This window comes from Gorilla gorilla, chromosome 18 (genome assembly GCF_029281585.2).
Source record: "Gorilla gorilla gorilla isolate KB3781 chromosome 18, NHGRI_mGorGor1-v2.1_pri, whole genome shotgun sequence".
NCBI classification, from domain to species: domain Eukaryota; kingdom Metazoa; phylum Chordata; class Mammalia; order Primates; family Hominidae; genus Gorilla; species Gorilla gorilla.
The window spans coordinates 20213294-20223592 of record NC_073242.2 but is presented as its reverse complement, the minus strand read 5'-3'; the positions used below and the strand labels follow the sequence as shown (position 1 = coordinate 20223592).

Here is a 10299-nt window from a genome sequence, read left to right as displayed (position 1 = left end):
CCTGGAGATTGAGGAGGGAGGGAGAGAAAATAATGGATGGTAGTTTTTCTTCTTCCTTTTTCCACTACATTTCTGTATTTTCCAAGTTTTTGTACTAAGCACATACAACTATTTTAATGAAAAAGTTATGTTAAAGAAAGCACACTCTGCTTCATGTCTAGTTCTTCTTCCACATACTCATACATCATCCCCAAAGACTGCTGTATTATGTCTGTATTAGTCAGCATTCTCCAGAGAAAGAGAAGCAATAGGACATATTTAGACATAGGAGAGGGGATTTATGATGGGAATTGGCTCACTCGATTTTGGAGGCTGAGAAGTTCCACAATCTGCCATCTGCATGCTGGAGACCCAGGAAACCCCATGGTATAATTCCATCTGAGTCCAAAGGCCTGAAAACCAGAAGAGCCAATGGTATAACTCCCTGTCTGAGTGCAAAGGATCGAGAACCAGGAGCTTCACCATCTGAGGACAAGAAAACACAGATATTCTAGCCCAAAAGGAAGGAGCAAATTCCTCTTTTCTCCTTTTTCTCCTCTTCATGCCCTAATGGATTGGATGATGCCTGCCCACGTGGGTGAGGGCAGATTTTCTTAGTCTATGGCTCTATCTCTAATATCACCTGGAAACACCTCCCAGAGACACCCAGAAGTAATGTTCACAGCTATCTGGGGACTCTTAACCCAGTCAGGTTGACACCTAACATTAACCATCACAATGTCTTATTCAGGAGGGGCATAAAGACCTGCAGCCACGGCTCAGGCCTGCAAACAGGAAAGGGTGGTTCTGGGAGCAACCCTGGAAGAAAAGCAGCAGATGGAAACTGAAGCAGTCCCGGTGCTGCTGACCCCACCCCCAGCACCTCCACACCCTCCAGGGAAAATTCAGTGAGCACCTGCTCAGTACTGAGCTCTGAGACTGCAGTGATGCACCAAAGCCAGCCTAGTCCCTACCTATGTGAGTTTTCTGGGGCTGCCATAACAAAGTACAACAAACTGGGCCATTTAAACAACAGAAATTAATGTCCTCACCGTTGTGGAGGCTGGAGGTCTAGGATCAGGGGTTGGCAAGGTTGGTTTCATTCTGAGGATGTTTCCTTGCTTTGTAGATCGCCGACTTCTCCCTTTGTCTTCACGTGGTCTTTCTTCTGTGCATGTGTGTCTGGGGCCCAATCTCCTCTTCTTCTAAGGACACCTATCATGTCAGATTGGATTAGGGCCCACCCTCATGACCTCACTTTAACTTAATCACCTCTTTAAAAACCTTGTCTCCAAAGACAGTCACAATCTGAGGTACTGGGAGGAACTGGGGTATCTGGGGTTAGGACTTCAACATAAGAATTTGGGGAAACACATTTCAGCCCAAACCCTTGTGGAGTTTAGTCTAGTAGGAAGGTCATTATTATTTATCACAGAATAATGCAAATAAATGTACAATTGTAATGCCATGAAGAAAAGAATACATTTTAAGACACAGACTGGAGGAACTGATCAAGACTTAGGGGACTGAGGGTATCAGGGAGGCTTCTATAAGAAAGTCCCTGGACTGGGTGCAGTGGCTGATGTCTGTAATCCCAGCACTTTGGGAGGCTGAGGCAGGTGGATCACCTGAGGTCAGGAGTTCGAGACCTGCCTGGCCAACATGGTGAAACCTCGTCTCTACTAAAAATACAAAAATTAGCCGGGTGTGGTGGTGTGCACCTGTAATTCCAGCTGCTCGGGGGGCTGAGGCAAGAGAATTGCTTGAACCCGGGAGGCAGAGATTGCAGTGAGCTGAGATCACGCCACTGCACTCCAGCCTAGGTGACAGAATGAGACTTCATAAATCGGCTCTGTCTAGGCAGTGGGCAAGGTGAACCCACTCAGCAGTTACAATTCCCTTCCTTCAAGCCCACCTGCTGGCTTTATCAGCAGCCTTTTGCATACACAGGCTGGAGGTGAGTGAAGCTCCAAAGTCAAGTTGGGATTACTTCTGAGCATGTCATGTAACACCCTCTCATTAAACGGTGGTTATCTGTCACCCTGGTCTCCACTTGGAGCTTCAGCCAAGATTCTGAGACAACAGAGGAAGTCCCATTTAACATTCTCTTTCATGGGTGTCATAGCTCATTGCTATTGCTTATTATTTTAGGTTTGTTTTGCCTGTCTTTCCTAGTAGATTGTGGATCTTCTAGATCATAGGCTAGATGATAGTCTTGTCTGTCTTCCCAGTGCCAATATCAGGACCTGCTGCCTAGTAGGTATCAGTAAATAGTCATTGAATGAATGAATGAATGAATGAAAAATAAGATACTAATTGAGGGGAATAGGCAGCTGAAGGGGCGTCAAGCAAGAATTACACCTGCAGACCGTTCACCTCTTTTTTCTTTCCAAATGAATATATCTGTTTCTTTTCTTGAGTGCTGAAAAATTCTTAATAGAAACCTAACAGTTCTATCTTGTACACAGGCAGGTGACTTTCCCTCTCTAGGCCTCTTTTTCCACATCTCTATATTGGGTGCTGGAGTGTAATACTAGACCTACTTTCCCCAGCCTTTCCATTGCTGTGGACTCCTTTCTATCATTCTGCCGTCATGTTTGGAAAGATTTTCTCTCAAAGTTCATACTTCTTCCAATCCACTATGTCCATCAGAATTTGAGGTGGTGTCAGCTTTTATTGGGTAGTGATGCTTGTATGTTAGCTATTAATTTTATTTTATTTTTCTTGTTTCAGTTTTTATCTTGGTTTTGATAAATAATCCTTAGCTAGAAAGGGCCCAACCTCCTATTGTGCAATGTGGTAAATCTCAGCAACAACTTTTGGTTTTTTCTTTTTAGAGGGAGTCTCACTCTGTCGCTCAGGTTGGAGTGAAGTGACATGGTCTCAGCTCACTGCAACCTCCGCCTCCCAGGTTCAAGCGATTCTCCTGCCTCAGCCTCCTGAGTAGCTGGGACTACAGGCATGCGTCACCATGCCCAGCTAATTTTTTTATTTTTAGTAGAGATGGGGTTTCACCATGTTGGCCAGACTGATCTCAAACTCCTAATCTCAAGTGATCCACCCACCTCGACTTCCCAAAGTGCTGGGATTACAGGCGTAAGACACCATGTCCAGCCTCACAAGCAACATCTTTAATGTAAGGAGAGAATCAAGGAAGTCTAGGATATGCCAAGATGGGAGCACTGATCCTTTCATTTCAGGGTTTCTGCCTGAGAATCCACAGCTCACCTTATACACTTCCAGTAATAAAGATGAAGAGGGTTATGAGGGTGGTGGTGGTGATGATGATGATGGTAAACCACTACCACTGGTCGAGCTCTTTCTTAACTGTTGAACTTCACTGTGGGCTTACTAGACATTATCTCATTTAAGCCCCGCAAAAAGCAATAAAGTAGGTATCTTTCATTCATCCCTTCATTTAGCAAAAAATGATTCTATTCCTACTCTGTACCCAGCACAGTTCTAGGCACTGAGGATACAGCAGTGAATGAAAGAGACAGAAACCCCTGCCTTCTGGAAATGGCAACCTTGTGAAAAGGGAGATAACAAACAAAGAACTATTAGGTTGGTATAAAAGCAATTGGGGTTTTTGCCATTCCTTTTGATGGTAAAAACCGCAATTACTTTTGCACAAATCTAATTTTAAAAATTAGAGTATGTCAGACGGTGTCAGTGCTAAGGAGGAAAATAAAGTACAAGTAGTGAATAGGGACTACGGAATGGTGGTGCAGGATTTTAAATAGGGTAGCAGGAAGGGGTTTACGAAGACCATGTTTGAGCAAACCGAAAGTTGAGGGAGCAAGCTGTGCAGATGTAGGGGTCGGGGAGGACACTGTCCGAGAGACAGAAGAGCAGGTTCAAAGGCCCTGAGACAGAAACAATCGCCTGGTGATCCCCATTTTACAGAAGAGAGATCTGAGGCTCAGAAAGATGGAGTCACTCATCCAAACTTGCACAGCTGTAAGTGGCAGAGCTGGGATTCGAATGCCAGGCCCGAAACCACCAAAACCTGCATTTGTTTCTCATTTTCTCATATTTTTCAATTCAGACACTGAGGATGTAGGCGTTGGAGCATCGGCAGAGTGGTTAAGAGCTAGGCATGATGTGAACCAGACCTGGGTTCAGGTTTTGTGGTGCCACTTACCTCCTTGGGTGGCTGACTTGAACTGTCTGAGCCTCAGTTTCCACATGCTGAATTGGGGATAATAATAGATAACTGCTAGGGTTATAGAGGTGGTTGAATGAAACACCTGCACAGTTTGTGGCACACTAAATGCTCTCTCGATAAATGTGTTTTTGTTGTTTGTTTTTTTTGTTGTTTGTTTTTTTTTTTTTGAGATTGAGTTTCCCTCTTGTCCCCCAGGCTGGAGTGCAATGGCGCTGTCTCAGCTCACTTCAACCTCCACCTCCCGGGTTCAAGCGATTCTCCTGCCTCAGATTCCTGTGTAGCTGGGATGACAGGTGTCCACCACCACACCCAGTTAATTTTTAAATTTTTTTTAGTAAAGATGCAGTTTCACTATGTTGGCCAGGCTGGTCTCGAACTCCTGACCTCAGGTGATTCCCTCACCTTGGCCTCCCAAAGTGCTGGGATTACAGGTGTGAGTCACTGCGCCCAACCAATAAATGTTATTCCTAGTTACTATTACTCAGTCTACAGCTCCATTTTCCGGAGGGGACATTAAGATTCTGCACCCTAGAAGACTGGTGAGTTTCCCACCTTCATGCAAGGGGTCTCTGGGTGAGTTGCCTCGTGAAAGCTCCCAATAACCATTGAAATAGCAGTTTCTTTCCAAACCACTAATTATGTACCTGGTATTTATCATATGCCTCGGCTCCTCAAACTGCAGCAAACAAACTCCATGGAAGAGAAAAAAATGGGACTCCAGAGACTTGAAACCACAGCCACTTGTCAGATGCAGCCCCCAACTCTGAAAGTGAGAAGCAGAGACAAAGTTATCTCCTGAAGCGCATGGATACTTTTGAGCAGGTTTTTCAGATCAAACATAAGGCTTTGCAGAAGTCTAGCACTTTGCATTGTTCTCCACGTCTACGAGTCTTAGGGGAGCAGCATCCCACCCCTCTGGCAGCCGGACTACTGAGAAGCCTCCAGAATTGTCTTACTCAGGCTTTACCATGACCCTACCAGGTAGATGCTATTTTTATCTCCATTTTGTACAGGAGGAAACTGAGGCACAGTGGGTTAGTGTGTGTGTTCTTTTGGTAAGTGGTACAGCCAAGATTTAAAATGGGTCTTCTGAAGGCAATTCTCAGGCATTGTCTCTTGCTCCAGGCTGCCTCCAAAACCTTGGCTCCATCCAGCCAGACCACCAAAGACTTCCTGAAACAATCAGAGGTGGAGTGTCATAAAGAAAATCTGTTTTTCCTGCGATGATTCCTGACTGAAAACCCCCTGCCCTGGGAAATTCTGAGCCCCCACCACGGAGTTCTGCTCCCAGCATTTCCCCAGCAACTCCAGCACTTTTTCTGTTTTCCCCCAACATTGAATCCCCACTGTGGGTCAGATTCTAGGGACACAGAGGTGGCCAGCTGATTGTGCACAGCCTCCAACAGTGACCATTTCAAATCATTTTCTTTTAAAATGCCTCTTTGCCGAAACACGGTGTTCCCTATGAGAAGGACACTGGACTTTGAAGTTAGATTTGAGTCCTGTTGTAGCACTTACCAGCTGCAGGAGCTTAGCCAAGTCGCTTGTCCTCTCTGAGCCTCAATTTCCTTATCTATAAAATGGGGCTCTGGATACCTCTCTTGTAGAGTTCTTGTTTAGATTACCTGTGAGCACATCTATAAAACACTGAAGACATGAGCTAGCCGTTATTCTTTATAAACAGTCATCAGGAGAATTTTGATTTTCCACCTGACAGATTTCCCACAGGAATGTGCTGTCCTGAAATGTGTCTAAAGGTCAAAATTTGAAAAACAGAAAGAATGGAAAAGAAACTCAGCAAAGTCCAGCATCATGACTTGGCAGTGTCCCCAGTGGCCAGGTGCAAAGGAGCACCCAGAGAAGTGTTTTCAGACCGCTGTAAATAGTGTGAGTGCTATTTAGGACTTACACACACTCACACACATGCACACACACACAAATATAGATACAGCCACACACATCTGCAATTTCACTGCCACATATAGACACTCACACATGCAAGCACACACAAATATCTAGTCACACTTCTAGACACTCACACAGATGAATACACACAGTTACACTGACAGACAGTCTTATGCACATGCCAAACTCATAAACAGATACATAGACATACACTTAACTACAGAGCTACATATACATGACAGTCACACACATAGTTACATACACAGTCTCACACATACATTCACACACATCCACATCTACCAACACACATGTATGCATGTAAGTATACATAAACACCTGTACACCTGCGCATACAGCTCTACACACACTTGCACACACGTACACAGCCACAGTCTCACATACATCCATGTACTGACACATAGGCACACATGGACACAAACATGCACAACCTTACACACATGTCTTTACACACGGAACCGCACACACATATCAGCTATACATACATCCCACAGTCACATGTGCACACACTAAAACATACATACATGCACTTAGGCTATCTCACATACACAGCTATGTACTTCACACAGGCCCACACATTATAACAACATGTTTTCTTTTCTTTACAGCCCTTATTCATTCTCTCAGCTATTTACTGAATATTTACTGTGTGCTAGCTACTGTTAAAAGTCCTTGAGCTAAATCATTGAACAAAATGGGCAAAAATATCTGCCCTCATGAAGCTTAGATTCTAGTGGAAGGAGAGAGAGGCAAAAATAGTAAGTAGATATGTTAGCAGGTAGTGAGTATTAGAGAAAATAGTGCCTAGTAATGAGGAGGAGGAAGAACCAAATTGGAGGTGGGTTGCCGTTTTGAGAAGGTGGTCAAGGTAAGCTTCATTGAGAAGTTGACAAAAATATTTAGCAAGGAAATAAAGTAGGAGAGGGAGTTATCCATGTAGATATCTATGAAAAATCAGTCTGAGAAGAGGAAACAGCAAGTGCAGATACCCTAAGGCAGAGTGTGACTTCAAGGAACAGGAAGAAAGCCCTTGTAGTTGACGTGCAGTGAATAAGGGGGTAAAGGAACAGCACATCAAACCAGAGATGAAGAGAGTGTGTGAAAATCTTACCAGACCTTGAATAATGAGGTAAAAACTCTGAAGTTAATTTTGCATGAAACTGAGATTCACCGGTAGGTTCTGAGCAGAGGTGTGACATGATCTGACCTCTGACTTATCCTTTACAGTATGTAAAATGAACTTCATTACTTTACGTGTTATTATCTGTGTCACTTCCAAACAGGAATGAATCTGTCATGGTCACCTCTGTGTCTACCTGAGAGTAACACTCAGTCAATATTTGTTGACTACTTGATAAGGACGGACATTTCCGAGGAGAAAAGTGTTCTGAGGTGCTCCAGTTTGGATGCTTGCTCTCAATAAACCTCATATTGAAATATGAGATGGAACCTTACAGGAGGTGTTTGAGTCACGAGGGAGAAACCCTCATGAATAGATTAATGCCCTCCCTAGGGAGTGAGTGAGTCCTAATCCTATTATTCCACACAAGAGCTGGTTGTTGCAAAGAGCCTGGCATCTCCCCACTATCTCTCTTGCTTCCTCTCTCACCATGTCATCCATGCACACGCCAGCTCCCTTTCACCTTCTACCATGAATAGAAGCATCCCGAGGCCCTTGCCAGCTGCAGATGCCCAATCTTGAAATTTCCAGCTATCAGAATCATGGGCCTAATAAACATTTCTGAAATAAATTACCCAGCCTCAGATATTTCTTTATAGCAATGAAAAATGGACTACAACAGGAAGTTGTTGCCAGGGAGTAGGGTATTGCTATAAAGATACTTGAAAATATGAAAGCAGCTTTGGAACTGAGCAATGGTAAAGGTTGGAAGAGTTTGGAGGGCTCAGAAGAAGATAAAGAGTTGAGGGAAAATTTGAAACTTCTTAGAGATTGGTTAAATGGTTGTGACCAAAATGCTGTCAATCTAAAATAATCAAAAGACTCAGCATCTAGTTAAAAGAGCTCATTCAAGCACAAAGTATGAGTGCGACCATCTAGGGAGCACAGCTATTCCAAAGAATGGTGAGCAGTGTTGTGCTCCTGGTGTAGGGGAAAATGAGGATTGCTTATACCAGCAAAATGAAGTTGCTGAACAAAATTACAACATTTTCCATAAAAAAGGCTAACGTACAGATATAAGATTTCATTGGCTACTTTTGATTACACTCTAAAGGGATAGTTTTACATTCTATTAAAAGGAGACAGTCACAAGGGTCTCTATCTTCACTTTATTTAGCTCAGTTTTGAATAAAGAAGAGTCTAGTTAATGTATAATATCTCAACACAAAGGTCAGAAAGCAAAGGTCATGCACCAGAGTCAGGGGAAGTTGTATTACCTCAGTCAACTTTCAGGCCTTAAGTTTTACCTTTTGCATGATAAATTTGGAAGGTCCTAAATTTAAATTTTTTATAATGCTGATAGAAATATAGACAGTACAGGCCATGCCAAAAAATCTCAGATAGAAATGAGAAACTCATTGGAAGCTGGAGCAAAATTCACCCATGTTACTCTGTAGCAAAGAACTTGGGTGCACTGTGTCCATGCCCTAAGGCTTTGTGGAAGGCTGAACTAAGAGTGATGACCTACTGTGTCAGGTGCAAGAGATATCTAAGCAGCAAAGTGCTGAAGAAGTGGTGTGGTTACTTTTAACAGCTTATGCTAAATTGTGACAGCAAAGGAATGACCTAAAGCCTGTGTTTATAATTAAAGGGGAAGAAGAGCATTAAAATTTGGAAAATTATCAGCCTGGACATAGTGGTAGAGAAGAAAAGAGAATTTTCAGGAGAGGAGTCCAAGAATGTGTCAGAACAACTCCTTGCTAAAGCATGACTAAAAGGGGGCCTGGTGCTAATAGGATAATAGGAAGAATGTTCCAAAGGCATTTCAGAAACCTTTGGGGCTGCTCCTCCCATCACAGGCCCAGAAGACCAAGAAAGACAGAATGGTATTAATTCTGCAGGCACCCAGAATGTAGGAGCCATAGATGCTTGGTGGTAAGATCCTCTACAAAGAATTCCCTCTAGGGAAATTCCTCATGAAGCCATGGGAGTGGGGCCACCCCCAAGTCATAGAACTGTAGGATCACCAATTTGCAACTCCAGCCTGAAGAGCTGAAGCATGGGCTGATACCAGCTTTAAGACAATGTTGGCCATGCACGGTGGCTCATGCCTGTAATCTTTGGGAGGCCATGATGGGAGGATCACTTAAGTTCAGGAGTTCAAGACCAGCCTGGAGAACATAGTGAGACCACGTCTCTATAAAACATTAAAAAATTAGCTGGACATAATGGCATGTCCCTGTAATCCCAGCTGCTCAGGAGGCTGAGGTGGGATGGTTGCTTGAGCACGATAGATTGAGGTTGCAATAAGCTGTGATCAGGCTACTGCACTCCAGCCTGGGCAATAAAGTGAGACACTATTTCAAAATAAAATAAATATGAAGAGATATAAAGAGTTTTTTTCCCTGTTGAGTTTTGGGCTTACTTGGACAGTGTTGGGTTGGGGTGGAACAGGGAAGAGAATGGGTCAGACTCTGAGCGTAGCCTGCAGGTGGATCTGATGGCTTTTTCACATCCATGTGAGAAAGAAAAGAGTCAGGGAAGTCTCTAAGATTTGATGTTGGAAGAACTAGAGGAATAGGGGTGACATTTGCTGAGATGGATAAAACCATACCTGGAATGAGAGTGGCCAGGGAAGGATGTGATCAACCTCTTAGCTTTGGACAAAGTATGTTTGAGATGCCTGTTAGATATCCAGGTGGAGAAGTCAGGAAGATGAGGATGCAGGAGAGAAAACCAGGTTGGATACACCCATTTGGGGGCCATTGGCAAGCCACATGGTATCCAAGCTATGACATTTGATGAGATAGTGTACAGAGTGAATGTGGATAAAGATGAGGAGGAATCAGCAAAAGAGAAGGAAAGCAAGAGGAAAACCAGGCAAAAGTGGTATGCTGGAACCAAGCAAAACAAAGAATTAAAGGAGTGGTCATCAAGCCTATGTGAGCTCCATTTCTCTCTCTTTGGTTGAAGCAATAATTTTCTGTCAGTCCTGGGCATAAACCTGCTTCACGCCCCTTGGATTGAAAGTGCAAGTCCAGTTGACCTCAAATGCTCTAATGTTGTAATGTCCATAAACTTGGCTAGGAGGACTGCTGTTACCCTTTGT

General features: G+C 43.6%; 1 protein-coding gene and 1 long non-coding RNA gene across 2 annotated transcripts in view; one reads left to right on the top strand and one right to left on the bottom strand.

The window, feature by feature from the left end:
- The window catches only part of LOC101149481 (acyl-CoA synthetase medium chain family member 2B), a 70450-nt gene that overhangs the window by 20415 nt on the left and 39736 nt on the right, over window positions 1-10299 (top strand). The window lies entirely within an intron of this gene.
- On the bottom strand, window positions 42-5805 carry LOC109023667 (uncharacterized). Its single transcript, XR_010131509.1, has 5 exons — window positions 5666-5805; window positions 5126-5320; window positions 4792-4910; window positions 1032-1194; window positions 42-392 (listed from the first exon to the last, which is right to left on the bottom strand). It is a non-coding gene; the product is annotated as an uncharacterized lncRNA (long non-coding RNA).